The following is a 21,617-nucleotide window of genomic DNA, read 5'->3' as shown; positions in this document are numbered from 1 at the left end:
TACTGCAAGATACAACGAATGTATTTGTGTAGCGTGGAAATCCCCAAATGCAACCTTTCCGTGATATTTAGATAAAAGGCCATTTCAGCAGCAGAAAGTAGCTTGTTTTCTCTTTGCTTTCCTGTCCACCCTCTCCCACTTACAGACAAATCTGTAAATTACAAACTGTCTTGATCCTTCCACGCTATGAACTTCAGCAAACTCTATTAATCTAAAAACCTAATTTTATCCCTTTAATATATTTGAGTACTTTTAATAGAAAACTGCAGTTTAGGCCCCTTTAGTTCTTTGTGCAAATTAAGACCATTTGTCTATATTCACAACTAAAATACAATTAGCATTCTTGTTAATAAGATACTGGTTTAAGTTCACTTGTCATCACAATACTTCTATTTCTTCAGTACTCCTATGAGCACAAAAATATGCACACCCACAGGTGGAGGCAAACATTTGTAGCACACAGATTTGCTAGCTAAAAAGGAAAAAGCACAGCTCTGTTTCACTTTGCAGAACAGCTTTTATCAAGTTGAGCACAGCACAGTGCCATGGAAAATGATGAGTCTTGCTACAGAGCAGTTTGAAGTCCAACCCTCTCAGCCTTCCCCGTTGTTTACAAATGGTTTTTACCCTAAATTAATATTTACCCTCTTCACAAGAAACATGCTGGGTACATTTTGGTGAAGTTTCCTGTGCATGGGATGACTTCTCATGAATAGGGCTGTCACACTACCTATATGGACATGGAAAAGCCCATGAGAACGGGGGACATATTTTCTGTTGAGGAGTTTGGACTGGAAACACATTTCTGAATTTAATGGTCCTTTGGACACCCTGCCTCTTTAAAGCAGTCTGTCATCATAACCATGATGCTCACAATGCAGAAACAGCATTACTCTAACTGGAAAAAAAGAGCTTAACCCCCTCTCTGAGCAGCTCCTGCTGCAGGAAAGGGTGGGGTAGGGGAACAAAGGCCGAAAAAATCCAAAACCCAACCAGCAGTTTATGACATGAAATGGAAATGAACCAGACATACCTTAACATTTGCTAAAGAATTCATATTGGTGTTGATTACAGATGGATGGCAGTAAAATATCTTCCAACACACAGGCAATGAGAAGGGGGACCACAGAAGACACAGAGGGATAAAAGCACTGAAACTACATCTGTAATCAGAAGTTTTCGTCAAGCTTGGATTACAACGAGAAGTCTGGGGAACTATCTGATCTATCTGCCTATAATACTCATCCAGTTCACAGACTAATATAGCACTAATTAAAATTAGTGCATGCTGGTCAAAACAACCCAGGAATCACAGACTACTGTTAGCACTGTCCTCTATGTGTTTCATGGGATCTCACATTCTGCTCTGAAACCATCGAGCCTCACTTGCGCAATGGGACTGCACTCCAGGTTCACAGGCTAAACATGTTTACTTTCCTGACACTACATTTTCCCACATGGAAAGAATGCTCCGTCAGGTGACAGGCTCACCAAAAAAATCTCCCAAGCACTCTTCATTTTTACATGGCATTGCTCTGACTTGCTGTGATTCCTATGTTTACTGTTTAAAATGTTTATATAAATTAAAAATGCATAGCAGCATCTGAGGACAAATCAGAAATGCATGAATACTTTCTCTAACATATGTGTTTTCAGTAAGACATAACTAATTGACTCAGGAAATAAACCAGTGTCGAGTATTTAGAAAATTTAAAATAAATGTTGGTGTGGGAGTAATATTCCACAAAGGTTATTACCAGGATTTAGGCAGCATAGCAAAACTGGAGTCTTATGCTACTAATACAAATCTGCTGATGCATATTTCTCCATCAGCATTTGTTTTGTACTCCTGAACTGTTTTATGAGTGTATTTCTGATCCATATATCTTTTTTTTCTTACACAGTTCATGCCTAGACTATGCCTAATGGCCACGATACTGGATGTCCTTTCAAATTAAGTAATACTTTTTTGATTCCAGATAGCTGATTCCTTTGTGCTGCTTTCATTTCTTCTTCCTGGAAAATAAAATGATTTGTTTGTTTACTCTGATCTTTCTAAATCAATGGGAGAGAGGGTTGCTGTGGGCCAAGATGCTGACTGCAAGGCTGTTTCCAGGATTCCTTTCTGGAGTCATGTAAACAAATGGTGGGATGCTGGCAGTTTGGAAGCATAAGCATCCAACTCCACACAGACCAATAACAGTCTACACTTCCCATCACTGCTCCCATTTAAACGCCTCAGTGGGACAGCTGTCCCAGTGAAAGGAATCCTTTTTCATGCCAACCCTACCCTGTGGGTTAACAGTAAGATCACCCTGTAAGATATAAGAGGGGACAGGGGTGCTACTTCAGTGTCTTGCCAGTTTCTGAGAACGTTTTCCTTGACAATCTACTTAGCATACAGACCCCACTTTGTGGCCCTGTCAAAGACTTCAAACACATCCAGAAAACCCTGTCCAGATTCCTAGGATCTGGGCCAAAGACCCCCAACATGTGGTTTGCTTTCTTGCCCAAGTTGTGAGGAGAAACAATGGAGTTTACACAGGGTTCTCCACCAGCCAGAAAAAGGCAGATGTGGGCTGAGATGACAGCCAAAAGGGAGTACAGCTGGTAGGTTTGAGGAAGGATGGATTGCTGAGCTGTTTCTCAAGAAGTTCTGGGACTCAGGACTAAACGGAGCAAAAGATAATGCTTATCACCTGTCAGCTACTAGCTATGCCTCAAGACAGACACTGAAAGAAGAAATAAACCTATTTTTGAGTGGGTGTTGAGCAAAGTGCAGCCTTTATATACTGAAAAATATTTATACATTCAAAAATTATTCAGGAGCACAAGCACTGGGAAGGAGCAAGAGGAGACTCAGGGATGACTAAAGGGATGGTGTTATCCTGTGTTTGCATTGCCCAATGCAGCAGGCGAACTGTGGGTCGGTGGATGCACATGTACTATCCCAGTTCCTCCCTGCGCCCCGTACCTTCCTCCCACATGCACACACATACATATACACATCGTCCCTGCCTTTCACAACATGGTTACGGCAGCTGTATTGTGATCAAGGTCAAAGAGAAGGGGAAGTGGGAAATGAAGTGACAGGGTCTGAAATACAGTAATTTGTCCAAGCTTTGCTGCTATAGGCAAGGAACTGCTGCAGACACCTCTCTTTCAGAAAAGGAAGCCACAATTTCATTTCACAAAGCCAGAAAACATTAAAAAGTAATTTTTCAGAGGTCTCGGAATGTCACCATCTGCCCATTGCAGGTCACAAGGAAGGACACTACTGATGCTCTTCAGTAAAAACAGGTTATGATGGTAACTTCAGAGAAACCAACATTTCTACACTTAAATATCAGCAACAATAGTTTCATTTCAGTGACTGTGCTGATGAGAGTTATCAGCAGTAGACAATATATCTAGAATTTAAGAAAGAAAAAAGAAATAGGAAAATGGAAGCAAGGCCCAGTTCATAGAAAGCTGTAATTGTACCGGGAACATAATTAACTCTCCTGACCAACTTACTTGCTTATGTGTTTTTAACATGGAATAAACTGTACCTGGATTTTAAGGGAAGGTACATTTCACCACACTTGCAAAAAGCAAAGTCCATGTCAAGTATAAACTGAACTGTTGCTAATAGGACCTGACAATATCATTTAAGAAACAGATTCTTAACTTGTAGCAGAGCTATTGAAACACATCTGCGTGGGAAGATTACATGTACTGACAGACATGGGTCATTTTAAAACATACTGGAAAAATATCTGGAATATATTGAAACTTGCCGTATTTGCTGAATTTAAAAGGCCTAAATCAGTAGCACAAAACTGCAATAAATAAAGTATGTGACCTACAAAAAAAAATAGGTCATAAGTGGCTTGCATGTCTTTGAAGTGACCTCATTAGAGGAAATCAGACCAAATCTCACTGAAATATTTCTATGAACTTGATTACAAATCATTCTCCAATGTAAGATCAGCAGCTTTCTATTAGAATATCATATTTCAACAATTGTCCCCTACTTGTGAAAATTCCCCTGAGGTTTCCCATATTTGACTATCAGCCTTACTGAAATGCTATATTCTTTGTTGAGGCGTGATTGAACAAAGGAGCTATTATAGAAAATAAATGTCTTGTAGTGGATATTATGATGCTAGCTCTAAGACAGAAAAAACAGATTAAATAGTTTAGAAAGAGTAACTAAACATATTTCTACTACTCTGATTGGTTTAATGTGTAAAATGAGCAAACATGAACACCCATGGACAAATAAAAATGTTGCAGGTACTTACTTAGAAGGTTCATGTCTCCTCACTCCAACATATTACACATTAAAGTGGTCTGTTCGGACAAAGAAGGTAGCAAATACTTGTGTAGATGTAGTATGTGTTGTGCAACACTTTATTCTGCTATAACAACATTCTTTTCTTTCACTCTCATCTACTAACAGAACAAATGTAATAAACATTTCAGTCCAAAATTCAGAATAAAATTAAGACTCCTGTAGGGTATGGCGATGGATTTCTGGAGTCCAGGGCTTTTAAAACCAACTTTCAAATAATTGTAACTACAATCTACTGGTTTGTTTTCAGCAACTAGTACTGATCAATCTTTAAAACTGATGTAGTTTAGTGGGCTTCAAAAGTTTATTTAAAAAAATAACCACTACAGCAGGGATGGTAGCAACGATCATAAAAAGATATAAATACTATGCAAGGACAAAGGGCATATATTAGTGCTGAGTTCCTTGCAGCACTCAGTGCTCAAAAATATGAGCTTAAATGTCAGAGTTTTGTCAATTCTCCAAGCACTAACATGCCTTGTAAAACTGGTGTGTTACTACAGGCCAAGTTTATCTGAATCTCACTTTTTTTTAAAAGCAAATTTTGCATGGATACAGAAAAGCCTGAAAATGTGAAGGATGCCTCCCAAATTACTTAAAGTCCATGACTAACTCACTCTCACGACTGATATATCTGACTCTCAATTTTTGCATGCTGAAGGCAAGCAACAGTGACGCCGGCTTCTCCTGCTAACTCCTGGTGCCTCCCACCACACCTTATCAGAAATTCATAAGCATGCTGCCTACCTCAGTAGTCAAACCTCCAAGGCAAGGCAGCAGAGATGATGTTTCTGCCCACAGCTTGCTCTTCTGGCCCAGATGAGAATAGGTACCTGCATTTCAGCCACACAACTTTATAGCCCACCATCTCATCAAAGCCACTTTCAACAACAGGTTAAACTAAGATACTGAACTGCATCTCAGTGTGGGCACACATTCCTACAACTGCTGTCTCTGCTAGAGAGGCACTACTTTCTGGCAAAAGCACGCAACCAAAAGCTGAATATAAAGACTGGGTCAGAGCAAAAGGTTAATCAAGCCTACAGTCCTCTCTGATAGTGGCCAGCACTAAAGACTGAGGAAAAACAGTATAATGAGCAGTACTGGTATTTTGTGAGGCATCTCCGGATTCAGCTGACAAGCACCCTAGGAACTTTCTGAGCTGGGCATCTGTCCTGGTTTCAGCTGGGATAGAGTTAACTGTCTTCCTAGTAGCTGGTACGGTGCTATGTTTTGAGTGCAGTATGTGAAGAATGTTGATAACACTGATGTTTTCAGTTGTTGCTCAGTAGTGTTTAGACTAGAGTCAAGGATTTTTCAGCTTCTCATGCCCAGCCAGGGCACCTGACCCAAACTGGCCAACAGTGTATTCCATACCAGGTGACGTCCCATCTAGTTTAGGAACTGGGAAGTGGGGGTGGGGAATCGCCGCCGGGGGACTGGCTGGGGGTCGGTCGGCGGGTGGTGAGCAATTGCCCTGTGCATCGTTTGTACATTTCAATCCTTTTATTACTACTGTTGCCATTTTATTAGTGTTATCATTATCATTATTAGTTTCTTCTTTTCTGTTCTATTAAACCGTTCTTATCTCAACCCAGGAGTTTTACTTCTTTTCCCGATTTTCTCCCCCATCCCACTGGATGGGGGGGGAGTGAGTGAGCGGCTGCGTGGTGCTTAGTTGCTGGCTGGGGTTAAACCACCACACCCAGACCTATTTAATGGTTGGTGGCAACATTACAGCTAATGTGTTACCAGTGTTCATCCTTGGACCTTGCAGCACTGTTAGCCTGTAACACTATATTGCCATCACTAGTGACTGGACATAAGCCTTGTAGGGGGGCTTGCAAACCCTGAGGACTTAGGCCTTTCAGGTTTCCTTTGTTTGAACTTTTCTTGACCTGCCTGCAACTTTTGTTTTAGCCTGCAATTAAACTTGGCTTAGTTGTAACAACAATTTTTCCAACTGCCCAGATGTCTGTGGCTAATTTGTTTTTACTTTTATCTTTGCATGGTACCATCATCATTTTACAACTCTAACACAATGATATAGTGTAGAAAAATACAGGCCTGGTAAGATAGCAGAGGCCTTGAGAAGTGGAGACACAGGATGTAGAGGAATACAAGCATGGGATAAAAAGAGATAGGGTACAGAATAGACACTTTGAGATACTCTGGCTATGGACAGCTCACCCATGGTCACTTAAAGAACTGCAGACTTGAGGCTAAACAAAACTGGTTTTAGGGTAATAAACAGAATAAAGAAATAGTATCTAACATGTATGTAAGGTACCACATATATTAAATTTGGATGTAATGTGGAGCTGCAGACCAATGAAGAAAGAGCCAAGTTTAAAAGCTTGTTAGCAAACATAAAAATGACCCCAAGTGAATCCTAGAGTGAAGAAGAAGAAACTGTCAACATGAACATCATATTCCTCCCGTCAGCATCTGAAGTCCTTTAGATGCTGACAACTGCTGAAACACCTCCACATCTTCACCACCAGAATGAAACCACCAATAAGACCCAGAGGAGCAGTGGAAGGGTGAGCATTACAGCAGGATGAAGAGGTAGACACTTTGTGTGTTCAATGATTTTAACTGTATTGTTATTTATTGAGACTTTCCCCTGTACAGAAGCCTTCTTTCTTTTCCTGTAATTATTAGATCTGAACACATAATGATTCCTGGATTAGCCTGTAAAGTCTTTAATTATAATAACAACAACTTCTTGCCTTTAGAAATAAGGTGTGTTTCACCCTCACACATAAAAAAAGATCTTGAGTGTAACAGCACAGATGTGGAATTTAGTGCCATTCTTCACTGTTTACTTGTACCAGCAGATCCCGCTGTCATCCACTGTTTTAGGAGAGAAATTTTTCAACAGTTGGGAGCACTAATTTTACTCTTTCCAGCTTTTTAAGGTCATGCAGATCTCATCTCTACAGCTTCATTTAGAGATTTTTTATAGACCAAAGATGCAAGAATGAGAACTGGATGTAACATTGTCAGGACAGTTTGTGATCATTGGGATAACATCTATGCTCCAAGCACAATCTCTTTGCTTCCACTGAAAACATAAAATTATCATCTGCCCACAGTGATATCACTGTGAATCGCAGACCTCAGTGTAATGCATCTTTGTCAAATAATTATTTTAAAATAGAAAATGTCATAAACCTAAACTTTTTAACTGTTTGAGGTGAAACAAGCTAGAACTATGACAGAATTAAATGGGACATTATGAAATTCTTATATCAATAGTTTTCAATCTTTTCTGATTTGAAAACTCCCTGAAAATTTTCCAGTGGTAGAATCCTTTGGTACAAGCTAATTTAAAGCTACTGATCCGTAGGCTTGCTTTCCTCAGTCACTTCCCACCAACTTATTTGCATAGTTCATGGACAATTTAAAACCACAGACTTAAACACTGTAAGAACCAAACAGCTATGATTGTTAAGACTAATTTTTTTTTCATTTTAGATTGTTTCCATCTGCTCAGAACTACACAAATTATTCACCTAACATTCTACATTTTTCCATGTTTGGTCTCAATTTAGAACTAAATTTGTATTCAGAAACTGTGAGCTCAAGACTTTCTGGGCATTTTCCAGTTCTGAAAAGGGAAAGTCTAATAATAACTTATTCTTCTAATTAAGAAAAAAAAATAAAAAAAGTAATCTTTTTCAACAAAGAAAATAAAAACAAACTGTAACTGAAACCCTACAAGGCAAATAGTTCTTAATGAGGTATCCACTTACAAAAACACAAGCAATTTGCTAACCCAAATAAAAGTGAGTTAAAGAAAAATCAGTTTGGCATTACCTATGGGGAATGAAGCCAGGGAACACTGGTTGAAATGCAGGAGGCTAGCACTCAACCCAAACCCCATGGATCTTTTAATACTGAAGCAACAACAGTGTTAAATCCCTATGAAAATTCAGGCTACTAAAGGATGATGCAGAAACAGTGATATTAGTGTGCATTCAACAAGCACTTTGTTAACTCTTCCATTCTGAATAGCTCTGTGGCTAAGTATCCAAGGGATGGCTCTGTGGTAATATGACCCAGATTTTAAGAACTCCATGCACAACAAGCTACCAAATCACATCCTTATCTTGGCTATGAAATTATCCAAGTGCTAGACAACCTCAGTTATGCAGCCTTGGTTCACAATAAAGACTGTGAAAGCCACAAAAACACTGTTCTCTACAGTTCTGCTGGTTTTATATGACCTAAGCCCCACAAGTAGTTTAGCAGATTTAAATGATTGGTACTGTAAACTCCAATCTTATAAATGGATGAGTGTTTTCAGAGATCCAGAGGGGGGTGAGAAGGTAGAGAAGTTTGAATGCACAGTCAGGTAGAAGATGCAAAAGTTAACACATTTATTAACATTTCCATTTCTAAAACATGACCGCTACACAGAGACGGTTTTGCTTGCAGTTAAACTGTCATAAAAGCAGTTGTCATGAAACTGCATCTCTATCTGCCTTTTACAACTGTAGATAAAATTACATTGCCTGGGAGTGGACGATGGTGGCATCCAAATAACTAGTGTTAAAACATATTCTGTTTTCCTCCCCAGTGACACGCCCCCGTCACTCCTGTGTAAGTTAGAATAGTTTCCAAACACTTATCCAAATGCATTTTCCTAATGTGATCTTTCATATAAAAGGACTCTTTAATCTGCCAAGACTACAAATCAGACTGCAGGAGTCAATACTGAAAAATATACTACAAATTTCTCCTCAGTTCTGGGAAAGCTGTGACCATGTGATAATTGCTGCATCTGTTTTTCAGGCACCTTTACAACCACAATCTTTTCAGCTCTCATGTTCATACTTCCCTTTTTGATCACTAATATGGAAACTGACCTCAGGACAGAAGATATCTTACTCCTCTTGTGCTATACTATTTCAAAGCCAAAACATTAAGTTACAATATGCCAGTGCTGCCTCTGTAGTGATGGATGCAGCTGGACATAGAAGAGATCTTTGCTATTCTGCGAGGCTCCTATTTAGCACACTGATTCTGTCTAGTCTAATTAAAGATGTTTTGTAACAGATGCCAAATACTTATTAGTACTTACTGGTGCCCCTGGGGAAGGGGAAAAAGGACAGTTTTTAAACAAGATCCAGAAGAGCAGCTCCAGATGACTGGAGCTGCGCTGGGAAATTACAAGCTGCTTTTACTTTAAGACTTGAAAGAAAAATCATGAGAAATTTCTTGTCTGTGCTTGCCTCTTCCCTTCACTGTATAGCAAGATATCCAAGTTCTCAATTACAGACAAAGTACCAACAAGTGCGTTTCTCCATAAAGCTGAATAAATATCAACAAACATATATGGTAAAATACAGTCACTTGAGACCACTCATACCCAATGCTCTGGGCATCCGTTTTGTCCATTGGGATCCATAACCACTGCTCCCCGAGTCACTTTTGCTCCCAGCTGTGCCTTCTTGAAAAATCAGTCCTCAAGAACTTTTTCTTTCCATTTTTCCTCCTTCTGCATCAAATACTATCTGAAAGCATTGTTGTCCCAACTTTCTTCTCAAAGAAATAAAAGACTGTGTGGCAGGGTTTTTTGACTTTATTACTTAACCCATCAAAGCAAATGGGTCAACACATATAACCCATTGTTTGTCTGAGGATAAAATGCACCAACAGGCACCATACAAAACAAAGCTGATCTGTCATACTTATGAATCCAAAATAGAAAAGGCTTTTCTTCGTGTTACAGTATATAGATTTCAAAGCCAATTCATAGAGAAGTATCAGGGAAATAAACCAGAAAATATTAAAGTTTGTAATGCAGAAATGAAATGCTAACTTTCAAGCTATTACTAAAGTGCTACATATGTATGAAATTTTTAGAAAAGACATTCTTTCAGAATTTCTCTTCAACAGCCATTTAAGTACACTGTTAAAGAACTCACCCTTGAACTAGCAAAGAACTCATCTGTTTGAGAGTGCATCAGTTAACCTAGAATATTTTGTATTATCTCCTACCTTATTGTTCAAGAGATTAAAAATCCCCCCAAACTCTAATTTCTCTTTTTACTTAGTTTCTATTTATATAGTCTATGAACTATAAGGCAATAACAAACAAAAGCAGCAATAACATTTTTTTCATTAACAATGAAAACACGAGAATCACTTATATTGATAAATAACTGCAATTCTATGCCAAACTTAAACTTTTGTAGACTCGCATGTGAAAATACTCATAGCTCTTCTGCTAAAATGTTCAAAGAACATCACAAAAAAATTCCAGAGAACCAAACTAAACTATTTTAATATACAAATACACATAATTAGAAAGCAAGAAACTCCTCTCCCAGTAACAGTGGATAGGAGGATTACATTAAAAATTGGCTTCTGCTGAAGAGTATGGTATTAAGCCAAACAGAATGGAGTCTGACTGTTTATCATCTTTTCTCTATTCCCATTACCAACAGATTATTACCATGATATTCCAATCACTAATTTGACACACTTTCAACTTGGTTTTTACCAGTCTTCTGTCCTAACGCTGCTACCTTATTTCTGTGTGGAAGGTGTTAATTTTTTTCCTTTCCTAAAGGTTATTCATTTTCTTCACAGTAATAACATAGAGTTCCTGTATTAACCCGGGCTCATGCATTAAAAGAAACAGAATACATGGAATCCCAGTTACTTAAGGAATAGAGGTATTGAAAATGTTTCAGGAGTGTTTTCCTTTAGTTTCTGTGGCAACTTAGCTAGAAAAAGTTTCCTCTCTCTCTAGACTGAAGACAAGATCTTTACCCCACACCTTAAAGCACAATGATGACCTTTAAAAAAGGAAAATCAACAAAACGTAGCTCATGGTGGCTGCTTTCCTTTCCACCACCAAAAAAATCACAGGTGGTGCTTGGGTTCAAACAGGTTTAGCTTCTGAAGTCAGGCCTTGTTCATATAGCACTAACAGTCTTCACTGAAGACTAAGGTACCTGTCTGTATTAACAGGCATGTTTATTAAATGGAGACTGGCTTCCTTATGGGATGGAATGAACAAATATGAGAGTGCCAGCTGAATAACAACAACAACAAAAAAAAACCCAAAAAACCAAACCCAACACCTCAAGGTGGAGATCTCCAAGTTTATGGAATGAAGCTCCCAACCAAAGTGGTGGAAACCTCACTATCCAAGATGTTTCCAGGACACTATACCAAGCCTGTAGGTTTACACAGCTGGAGTTTCCTCCACACAGCCATTTTTCTCTACACCTCCACTTTGAACGTTTGAGAATATTTGGCAGCTGCCTGGGACAGCTCCAAAAATCACCTTATCACAAATCACAGCAGATTTGCCTAAAGGAAGGTCACCAACATGAACATGCACAACCACTGTGAAAATGCCTCCTTTCAGAAACAGATCAATGTTCAAATGTCCCACTAAAAATAGCTCGGTGTTAGCAGCTTAGCAGCACTTTTTTATTCTTTTTCTTTGTTTGCTCATGTTAACATGGGCAAAAAGTCAACAATAAAGCACAATTTCAGACAGCCTATTTTTTAAATGCTTTCAAGGAGTAAGTTCTCACAAGGGCCTGAGCCACCATACAGCTTTTAGAGTATCTCATCTTTGTGTCCTAGGCATTTCTGGGGTTAAAGTCTAGCAGGAGCTGCACTAAGATTTTTTTTTAATATGGAAATTACAGAACAATCTTGAACATAAATATTCCCAAATGGATGTATTTTTGTTTCAAAGCAAAATTAGCATAAACACATTTGAAGAATAAATTAATATTCTCTCTGTCGTGCTTGCCTACAAACCCCCAAAATACCTTGGCACACTTTTAGATTTTATAGCATATAATCTATCCAAACAGAAAACATACTATTAAAAGTATTATGACAGAAAGATCCAAATAAGTTCACATAACCTTCTCTCTTGTACTGCATACAGTTCAGCAGAGATACAGTTCATATAGACTCTATTTAAATGTACAAAAATATTTCATTTTTTATTAATGTTTAAGAATCTGTGTGAACAAACCATGAGGACAGTGTTTACCTTGACTAAACGCCATGCTATGAAAAGGTTAAGCAAGGTGTATACTCTTTGGATGGGATTCACTTCACTGAACCGTACTGAAGTTAAGCAAAATAGGCAACTAGTTAGAACTGAGTAGAGAGGGATATGAACCTTCAAAAGGTAATTCTTTCTGACTTTTAAACAGCTATCTTAAGAGACTATGAAATAGGATTAAATTTGCATTCCAACATGTCAAGTTTAATAATGATCTACAACAGTTCTTGGGCAGACCAGGGAAGTATTCCAAACCTCACACTACTCTCATTTGTCTCTTCATTTGGGTTTATTTCATCCATCCCCCCAAAAAAAAGAATTGTGATGGGAAGGAAAAGTTTGCTAGAAATTCCTCTATTTCTTTTTCTTCCTCAATAGGAGTGCAAGATGACTTTTTCCTGAAACTTAGAGGCAGAAGTCCCTCAGACCTGATCATCTTTTCGCCTCCATAAACCTCTTCAAATGATACCCTTCCAGTTTTTCTGGGCATCCTTATAAGTGACAGCCATACAGGCCTGAGATGCTCCAAGTGCTGTCTCTCAGGAAGAGGCTTAAACAGATTTTCAAATTAAAACCCCAGTTTACTAGCCAGAAAAACATGACTTGGTGCTAAATAAAACCGAGAATATAGAAAAAAGGGCAAACCTAAACTAGGACGGATTCTAAATCTAAGGGAGTTGACCATGACTTTAATAAACAATAAACATGAAAAAGCACTCACACATTTTCATGCCTATCTTCTCAGTCCTCCCTCCTTGCCATCCATCCTCTCGAACTGTCATTCAAAGCACTGTGTTTCCAACAGAACACCCCCCTTCCAAACTGTTGACAATGCAGTCCATAAACAGTTTTTTTTTCTTTACTGTGGCAATTTTCCAAGTAAGGACTGTGAGATCATCACACAATTGTTTTTACCACAGAACAATAACGACTTAGTACCACTATGTAATGATTAGTTAGGAAGCAGAAAAAAAGAGAAGCCATACTATTCTCTCCTGATATTCTTCTAGGTGCTTAAAAACCTCAGAAACACAGGCTAAGCACAAATAACTAGAGAACTAAACATAGCATTGCCAGAAGTACATTAAAAAGATTTCTTGCTGTGGCATTTTCCTCCTGTTATTTTACAGATAATTCTGCTAAAGAATGGCCTGATCAATGTCTTAATAGCTCATAAAGCCACTTAGAGCAACTCAGGATTTGCAACAGAGCAGAAAGCACATTACTCACATTTGCTCAAAGAATTCAGCTCCTTTTCGAACCTGGTGTTGGGACAAACCAGTGTCTAGGCAAAGGGCAGTTCTTCACCAAGATACAGTTACAAGTTTAAGCATTTGTCAAACTAAGGAGGTATGTGGGGCAAGGGCTGTCACTGACTGTAAGTACTGCACCCATCACTTGTCACTACAGGCACATCAGGGATCTTCAACCACAATTTTCACTTCATAGCAAGCTTTTCTCTCACTGGTCATGAGTTTGCTACCCAGCAGTCTGCTTCTAAACGTATCTTTGTCACAGGCTAAACTTAATGTGCCTTTGTCGAGCCCTACAAATTCACTTGATGCCTGATTTATCACATACAGCTTTCCCTGTGCAGTGCAGGGAAACTGCAGGGCAATACACTAGACAGCAAGTATCACACTGTATAGGAGTGATTCAAAAGCACAAGCTGCCAAACAGCCTAAGTCCAAAGAATCCAAGCAATCATTGCCCTTCATAAATCTTTAAGCACTTCCTTAAATGTACATCAAGCATTCTCCTACTGACTACTGTCATGTATTATGGGATTATCACTATGCATTTCTATGTTGGTTAAATATTTTTTCCATATGCTACGTACACACACGAACTCCAATCACTAAGAAGTGCAACATATTCAGTTCACGTCACCTCTAAATCATACGTCTGGACATTTCTGTTTCTGTATCATAACCTTCCTACGATACCACACTGTTACACAGACTTTCATTAGTCCTCTGATGGACTTACAGACATCCTGCTTGTTAGCTATCACCGAGCTGGTATCAGCCACATTCCAAAGGTCCCCATGACTCCAGCAGCATAGCTGGAGTAATTACATTTCCCATTTTGCTAGTCTTCCTGACATACCCAACACAGCTGTTTCAGACTCCTCTTGAAACATCATTCCTTTGACCATCCCTGAAGGTCTTCTCTGTATCTGTTTGGTACTGAGCTGAAGTTTCTTGGATATTGCAAGAAATGTTGCACACTTACTCCAGATCAAGTCCCAGCCCAGACACACCCAGCTGAGTTGCCCTCCCTCAACTGGAAACACGTCTCCTGACACTTTCCTGGATCCCATCCATCACTTTCATGATGGTGTCAAATTGACAGACTAGAGACAAACTTGAACCCACTTACCCTCACATAGGCATTTCTCCTTCAAGGTCTTCCATTGTTGAACTCCCTGTTCATAGGAAAAGTTGTTGCATTACTTCCCAAGCTGAGGCTGTAGCACCATCCAATTTCAGGCATTCAGCACAGATGCCAGAGTCAGGTGCCTAGGCTCTGTTAACAGCCAAGAGAGGAAGGCAGGAGTTGGGGCGCCTAATTAAAAATCTGCCTCTTTCCACTGATTATATAAGAGCTTAGACTGCTAATTTTGACACCAAGGTTAAACTCAGTAAGTGAATTCCTGCCAGTGTGTGTGGTCTGACACTTCGCTGTGTTGAATTCCATCCCTTCAGTATTACCTAATTGTACAATTACTTGTATAGTCATTCCATCTAAAACTGTGTACTGGAAATTAATGTCCTCCTCCAGTCAGCAAGTTTCAACAGCCTGCTTTCAATACAACATGATAGCAAAATCAACTCAACAACAACAACAAAAGCCTCAAGAAAACTAAACTAGTCAACTCCCAAAGAATAATAAATCTCATACATCTACCTCCTGTTGTCTCCCCTCGTGCCAGTTCTTTGCATGAGTTCACGGTTCTTACACTAACCTAATCTTCGTCTGCCTTGAACAGTAATGTTGATGCAGCACCACGTTAAATGGTTCAGTAGAATCCAGGGAGACTAGATCTAGCACATTTTTTCTTTTTCTAGATAACCTACTTTCTTATTAAAAAAAGATACTAGGTCAATCTGACATGACCTATCTTAGCAAAACAGATCGTGTTTCATCCTCCTTCCACTCAGCTCCGGCGTCTTTAATTATTCATTCCTTCAAAAAATTTTGAGGTTATTAAGGTCAAATTAACAAGCCTGATGTTGCCTAGATCACATTTTCCATTTCCTTAGAGATACATATATAACATTCAGTAGTATCAAGTAATAAAAATCCTCTAAAAAATATTAGTAACGGATCTGTATTTTAATTACACATAAAAAAAAAGGTGCCTTCAAGAAATTCCCTATTTGGAAGTTCCCAATACAGCAACTTAAAAAGTCGCTCTGGCAGCCAGAAAATCTGATTGCTTTTAAAATATGAGAGATGCAAAAACTGGATGCCTCTTCTGAGATTACAAATGATGAGTAAAATACCCAAGACTTCCTGAAAGCTCCTGAGACCCCAAGATCACAAGATATACAGCAGGATACAGCTAGGGCCCTTGTTTAACTTGATATGGGAAATCCCAGTGCGGATCTGAGATGCTTCTCGGATCTCTGTTACACAAGCCTCTTTAAGTGCTGCACAGTACCTTAGATTTCTACCATTCAGTACAATTTCTTATATTCACAAACTGTTGAATATGTTCACATAGACTTTCCAATTTGTTGGGTCACTCAAGCATGCTACATCTGGAAAAGTTTTTGTGCTGAGGCATGATTTTCTTGACAAAATTTAAAGACTTTTTAAAAGGATAAATATGTTATCCAGTTCAAGAAAATTGCCTGATAGGATGTAGGAACCTTTTTTCTTTTTTTCCTTTTCTTGTTGTTCTAGCACTTTTGTATCTCTATCAGCTTGCCATACATATGAAAAAAATTTGCAAAAAATACCTTAAAGGTAAACAAAACATTTGCTTAGTCTGCAATTTTAAGCTCTTTTTTTTGACCCAAATTGGCATTTTCTATGCCTTGAGCTGAAAGCAATCATCTTGTTAAGAAGGTGATATTTGTGTGCGTTGCCTCCTTCAGACAAATTGGGCCTGAATTTTAAGACACCTGCTTATTGATTCATTCATTCTTCAAACAGTAGAAGTGTGAGTTGAGCATCCTGGTGCTTTACAAGTAGGTTTGTAGCTGTCTGTACATGTCACACAATGTTCAAAACAGGCAGCCAGTTAAGACTCCTTCTGAATATCATGGCTAAAAACTTCTACTTGGGCTCTGCCTAAATTAATACTTATGGGGCACCTCAATAAACTCTGACGCAGCACGGCAACCTAGCTTAGAGGCAGCACATGAGCACATGTGTAACTATAAGCTTCAGTCCTAGTGAAATGAGCAGAAAATTAAGATTTCTCCTGATGTAGACTTTAAGACCGGCCTGACTTCCTGTGAGACCTCGGATCACTGACAACTGCTCCTGACTTCACCAAGGGCTGCAGGTGCTCAGTGTCTACAAAAGACTTTTATTGAGATGTCTGAGTTCAGATTAAAGGTATGTATTTGAAAATTTGACTTCACGTATTTAAAGCCCATCTGCCCTGCCCTCCTAAAAGTTGTGAAAAATCATGCACTAAAGCTAAAAATAACTAGGAGCCTTTTCTGCTCTTTATTCTGCAGAGACAAGGATGCTAGCAATGCCCCAGTCTGAGGCATACTACCACTGCAGATTTTTGTCTTTTATTACAGTGCTTCAAGCTATTGTATTCCACCTAGCCTTGGAGACCATACAGAGAGTTGGCAAGTGTTTGTACTGCACAGTCCAGACCTTTTGAGATGTATGGAGGTCTGGACTTGAGGACCTGCATGGTCACTTCCTATCTTATCTTCCTAGCTATATGGAAAATACCACTGGAAGTAGGAAATGATCCATACGCAAAGTTTCCAAGAATGCAAGTAGTATGGTAGGCAGCTGATTTTGGGGATTCGTTTAGAACGTTCAGATTAAGCATTAATCCTCTCAGCCTCAGTATGTTTTAGTGAAACCATTATTCCTGAAATCCTCATAATGATTCTGTGATAGTTCATCTATGTATCTCCCAAGGATAACACTGAGATTATTAACAATTAGGTACTGGACATTTTGGAATTTTTAAACACTGTAACAGCTTTATAATTAAAATGCAAACACAGGAGTAAAATGAATATGTTATTGAATTGAATGTAAGCTTAGACAGGATAATGTTCCAAACACTTGAAATGCCTTGATATAAGAGTAGCATTTAATTCCAGAAAACCCTTAATTTATTTTTGTGCTTGCACAGAACATATGTAGGTTAAATACTTGTAAAAAGAGACAGAAGTCATCATAGTAAAGAAACAAAGTAATAACCGACAGATCATTGTAATCCCCAGACACTTAAAACATCTGAAATTCTGCTGCCTCCTTCTCCCTGACTCTGTGCCCTCTACAGCCGTTCTCATTAGCTATGTATCATCATGTCCTCTTACCCTTCTTTCTGTCCCTCTCCCTGCATTCAGGCTCTACTCAATCTAATTATGCCTTCATTTAAGATATTATTCAAACTCAGTCTTTCATCTGTCTTCATTGCTAAAGTCATGGTTAACTCTGCAGACTAGGATCAGCAGAGTCAGAAAAACACCTAATGGAATACAGAACATTACTGAAAGGCCAAGTGCCTCACATTATGCAGTAACAGCACATGTAGTTACTGCAATTATATGTACCAATCAGGCATGGTGCACGCAATCGATCTAGCACTAACAAGAAGATGATGAACATGATGGTCTAAGAAACAGCATCACTGCACATTTAACACAGCCATGCATTCACGCATGGCCTGCTCTGCATTTTAATATACTTTACAAACTGGCAAGAAGCGAAAAGGAAGAGGGGAAGGAACAAACTAGTGAATGCTGGGTTTTGTTAAAAAACAAACTGTAAAAGCAGATAGTAAACTTGCAGTAAAAGCTAACAACAACAACCTTAAAGCAGCTTGCTGTGCTAATAACAATTATGTCTCTTTAGTCAGTCACTCACGCAGTTTGTTCGTCACCTATATCAGTACATGCTTTAGCACAGCACATTTTCTGGCTATGTCACCCAGAGAACTGACTGAAGAGAAAGCAGGGACTACTACTTAAAAAGGGTGCCACTAGAGATAAACTCTGTTTTATACATTAAGGAGCATCAATCAAAAAGCCATGTGGAGCTTTACATATGCAACACTGAGTTTGACTTGTAATGAAGCTGCCAATAAATCCAAATCAGTTGAAAGAAAACATGCAACAAAATACAAAGTGAGCAGGTAAACAGAAGTGGGTGGCATTCTCTTTTCTTTCTTTCCTATTTTCTCTCCAGACCTAATCTAACATAAAGCTTCAAATGAGTAGTGCAATCTGTCTATATGGAGTTGATTGCACAGCCAGGGCCATTCTTGAGAAACACTTCATTAGAATGATATGCTGTCCCTGTAGGGGAGCCCCAAATGCTGGTCTTTCCTTCTGTTGTTACGGATTTCTTTTAAAGTGTGGAGACAGACCCCGCAGGGGAGAAGACTTAGCTGTTTTGGGGAAGAATGACATTCTTTTTTGATTTCTTCAGCAAGAAGCAGCACTGAACTGGATGGAGATGCCGGACTGCCCCAGGCCTATCTTTTCCAATGCAGACAATGATTAATAGAAGAAAGAAAGATGGTATGAACAACTAGTATTACTGCAATTCCTTCTAAATCACAGTAAAGCTAGCTACAGGGTCTGGCAATGCTAATTTGCTGCTGGCAACTTCATCCCTGCCTTCTTGGGATTGAGAAAGATCTGTAAGTGCATGCCTCATTCCCAAGTTATTCTTCACCAAACAGTTCAAGATGGTGAAAGGAAAAAATTACACATAAGCCCCCGCAGCATCCTGTTGTGCACTGTATTCCATTCTGCCCCAGTTAAATAACCCAGTCCATGGTATCGACTGCTTGCTTTAATTCCAGATGTATGCACAACCATGGCAGCACACCTCTCTAGACTTTTCAGTAATTGATTCTCAGTCTGCATTAAGACACACATCTGACACAAGAAAAGCAATGCTGCATGAAAAAGTGCATTTGCTGAATCTGTCTGCTTGATCTTACAAATGAGCTTGTTCTCCTTTAGCAGGAGTTGGGGAATAACATCTCTGAGAATTCACTACTGTTCACCACTAACTATACTCCAACATTCATTCTTTGCTGAACTCTATAAAAGGGTACTGAGGGCACTACATGAAAGATGAGGAGACTGAGGGTTCCCCCTCAATTTCTGCACATGATTACCCATGTGACCATGAGCATCAGATGTGACCACGAGCATCGTGTTTCACCTCTCAGTGCCTCCTACTCCCAGACCAGCAAAACATCCTGCCTCTACCAGAAGACTCATTTGATTGGTGTCTGCTTCATATTGCCTTGCAGTTAAGGCCATATCCCACACAACACCAGCACATGTGCCACAACTTCTCTTACTCTCTGAAATCCCAGAAGCCAGGTGCAGCTGGTCAGCCTGACACACAGCCCACCAAGTGCTGCTCTGGCCCACAGGAAGCAAGAAGAGTCCTATTACTGAACTTTGCTTGGAAACGAGTGGGGAAGAGTCTTCTCACAAGAGTCTTCTTCTAACAGGAACCCCACCAGCACACATACTTACCTCTCAGGGCCTAGTAATGTGACCATCAGCCTCTGCCCCCTGCCACATCACAGGACATAAAGTAGCTCTTTCACTGTGGAAATGTCTGTGAAGTGCCCAAGGGGATTCAGTTCTTATCCTGAAGGATACGGCTCTATGCTATAGCAATATTCAATGACAACAAAGGCAGATCTATCTTCTTCCATCTCTGTTGACCTAAGATGTTCAAGGGAGGAAAATTAAAGAACCACCAGTTTGTTCATATGGTGGGAACAGGTGACAAGTCTTGGCTTTTCAGCATAGGCTGTACTTTAAATCTCACAAATTTCCAGAAACACATCACTTTTTCAAAGATGAACAAATCATGCTGTCACTAGATAATGACCTACCTGAGCTTCTGTGGACAACGCACCAATGATAACAGAAAACCTCTGGCCACAGAGCAAAACATAGGGTAAGCATGCCACTGATACCAGAACATAGGATCTTGTCAGCACTTCATTATTTCTGAGGCTGAAGTTGCTTTTGCTTTGTCTGCCTCTAATTTATTTAGTCTTTGAACCTTTGCATTCAGTGTCCACAGACCATCACACATTATAGTAGCAATCAGTAAAATAGCATTACCTTACTCCATCTTTCACAGATGAAATTTGGCATGTGCATCCAGTTCTTTTTTAATAAAGCCTGAAAGACACAAAAAGGACAAACTGTGTCTGACTGAATGGATCCAAATAAGCAGGCTTGTAGTATAGGAAAAAAAATTTGGGGGGAAGCAATAAATATAGGAACAATGAAAAAAAACCCCAAAAAAACACTAAAAACTTGTTAACACTCTGCATTTTTTACATTTTATAACACAGCTCCTTTACCATTTGAAACAGAATCTGGACTGTGGATCAATTCTAAGGAAAGAGAACATAAGAATAAAGCCAAAAGAGAAATCTCAGAATCAGGTACTGTTACTGTACCATTTTACACTTAAGGACTGTGATGTCTATCTCCCTTCTACTGTATTAATGAAAATACAATGCATTTAACTAAAATACTTTTCTATTAAGTCTGTAAAAGACTCATTGCAGTTACAGTATAGGAAGCTCAATAAAGTAGCTACTTCATGTCACCAGTGACAATCCAGCTCTCCCATCACAGCTTCTCAACTATCTTGTCCCATCTGCTCATTCCAGCTGCAGTCAGTGTTGAGGTCACCACATGGCACTGCAACTACTTTCCCAAGAGGATGCTCTGCAAAACAGAAGAGCTAACAACTGAACCCAGATCCCCAAAGAATTTTTACTTCCTGCAGGTCCAGACTGAATTCAGATGCCAGTGGCTGAGAGATTAAAGAGCTTCATTTCTTGCTGCCAACACCCACAGCTCTTCCATCGTGACAAGGAACATACTGTCCTTGGCCATACCAACATGACTCACCTCACCTAAGCAACAGGCATCTTAATGGGGTTTTCTCCCTTCAAGAAGTATAATCAAGACATATCCTAGACATTTTATGCCATAAATCAGTCAGTCCAGAATCCATATTCAA

General features: G+C 39.2%; 1 protein-coding gene across 10 annotated transcripts in view; it reads right to left on the bottom strand.

Annotated features, from left to right (window-relative positions):
- INPP4A (inositol polyphosphate-4-phosphatase, type I, 107kDa) overlaps positions 1-20,763 on the bottom strand; it is a 79,917-nt gene extending 59,154 nt beyond the window's left edge. For 8 of the 10 annotated variants that reach the window (XM_010575765.1, XM_010575768.1, XM_010575766.1 and 5 more), the window contains exon 1: positions 20,702-20,763. The gene's annotated coding sequence lies outside the window, so the exon portion shown is untranslated. Of the gene's footprint in view, positions 1-14,768; positions 14,842-20,098; positions 20,179-20,701 lie in introns of those variants that run through there. The other 2 variants (XM_010575762.1, XM_010575761.1) reach the window with 2 other exon arrangements.
- Between the last annotated feature and the right edge of the window lie 854 nt (positions 20,764-21,617).

The sequence above is a fragment of the Haliaeetus leucocephalus genome, unplaced genomic scaffold (genome assembly GCF_000737465.1).
Source record: "Haliaeetus leucocephalus isolate CR32 unplaced genomic scaffold, Haliaeetus_leucocephalus-4.0 Scaffold495, whole genome shotgun sequence".
NCBI classification, from domain to species: domain Eukaryota; kingdom Metazoa; phylum Chordata; class Aves; order Accipitriformes; family Accipitridae; genus Haliaeetus; species Haliaeetus leucocephalus.
The sequence above is the reverse complement of the archived record's forward strand: the minus strand, read 5'-3'. Positions and strand labels throughout refer to the sequence as shown.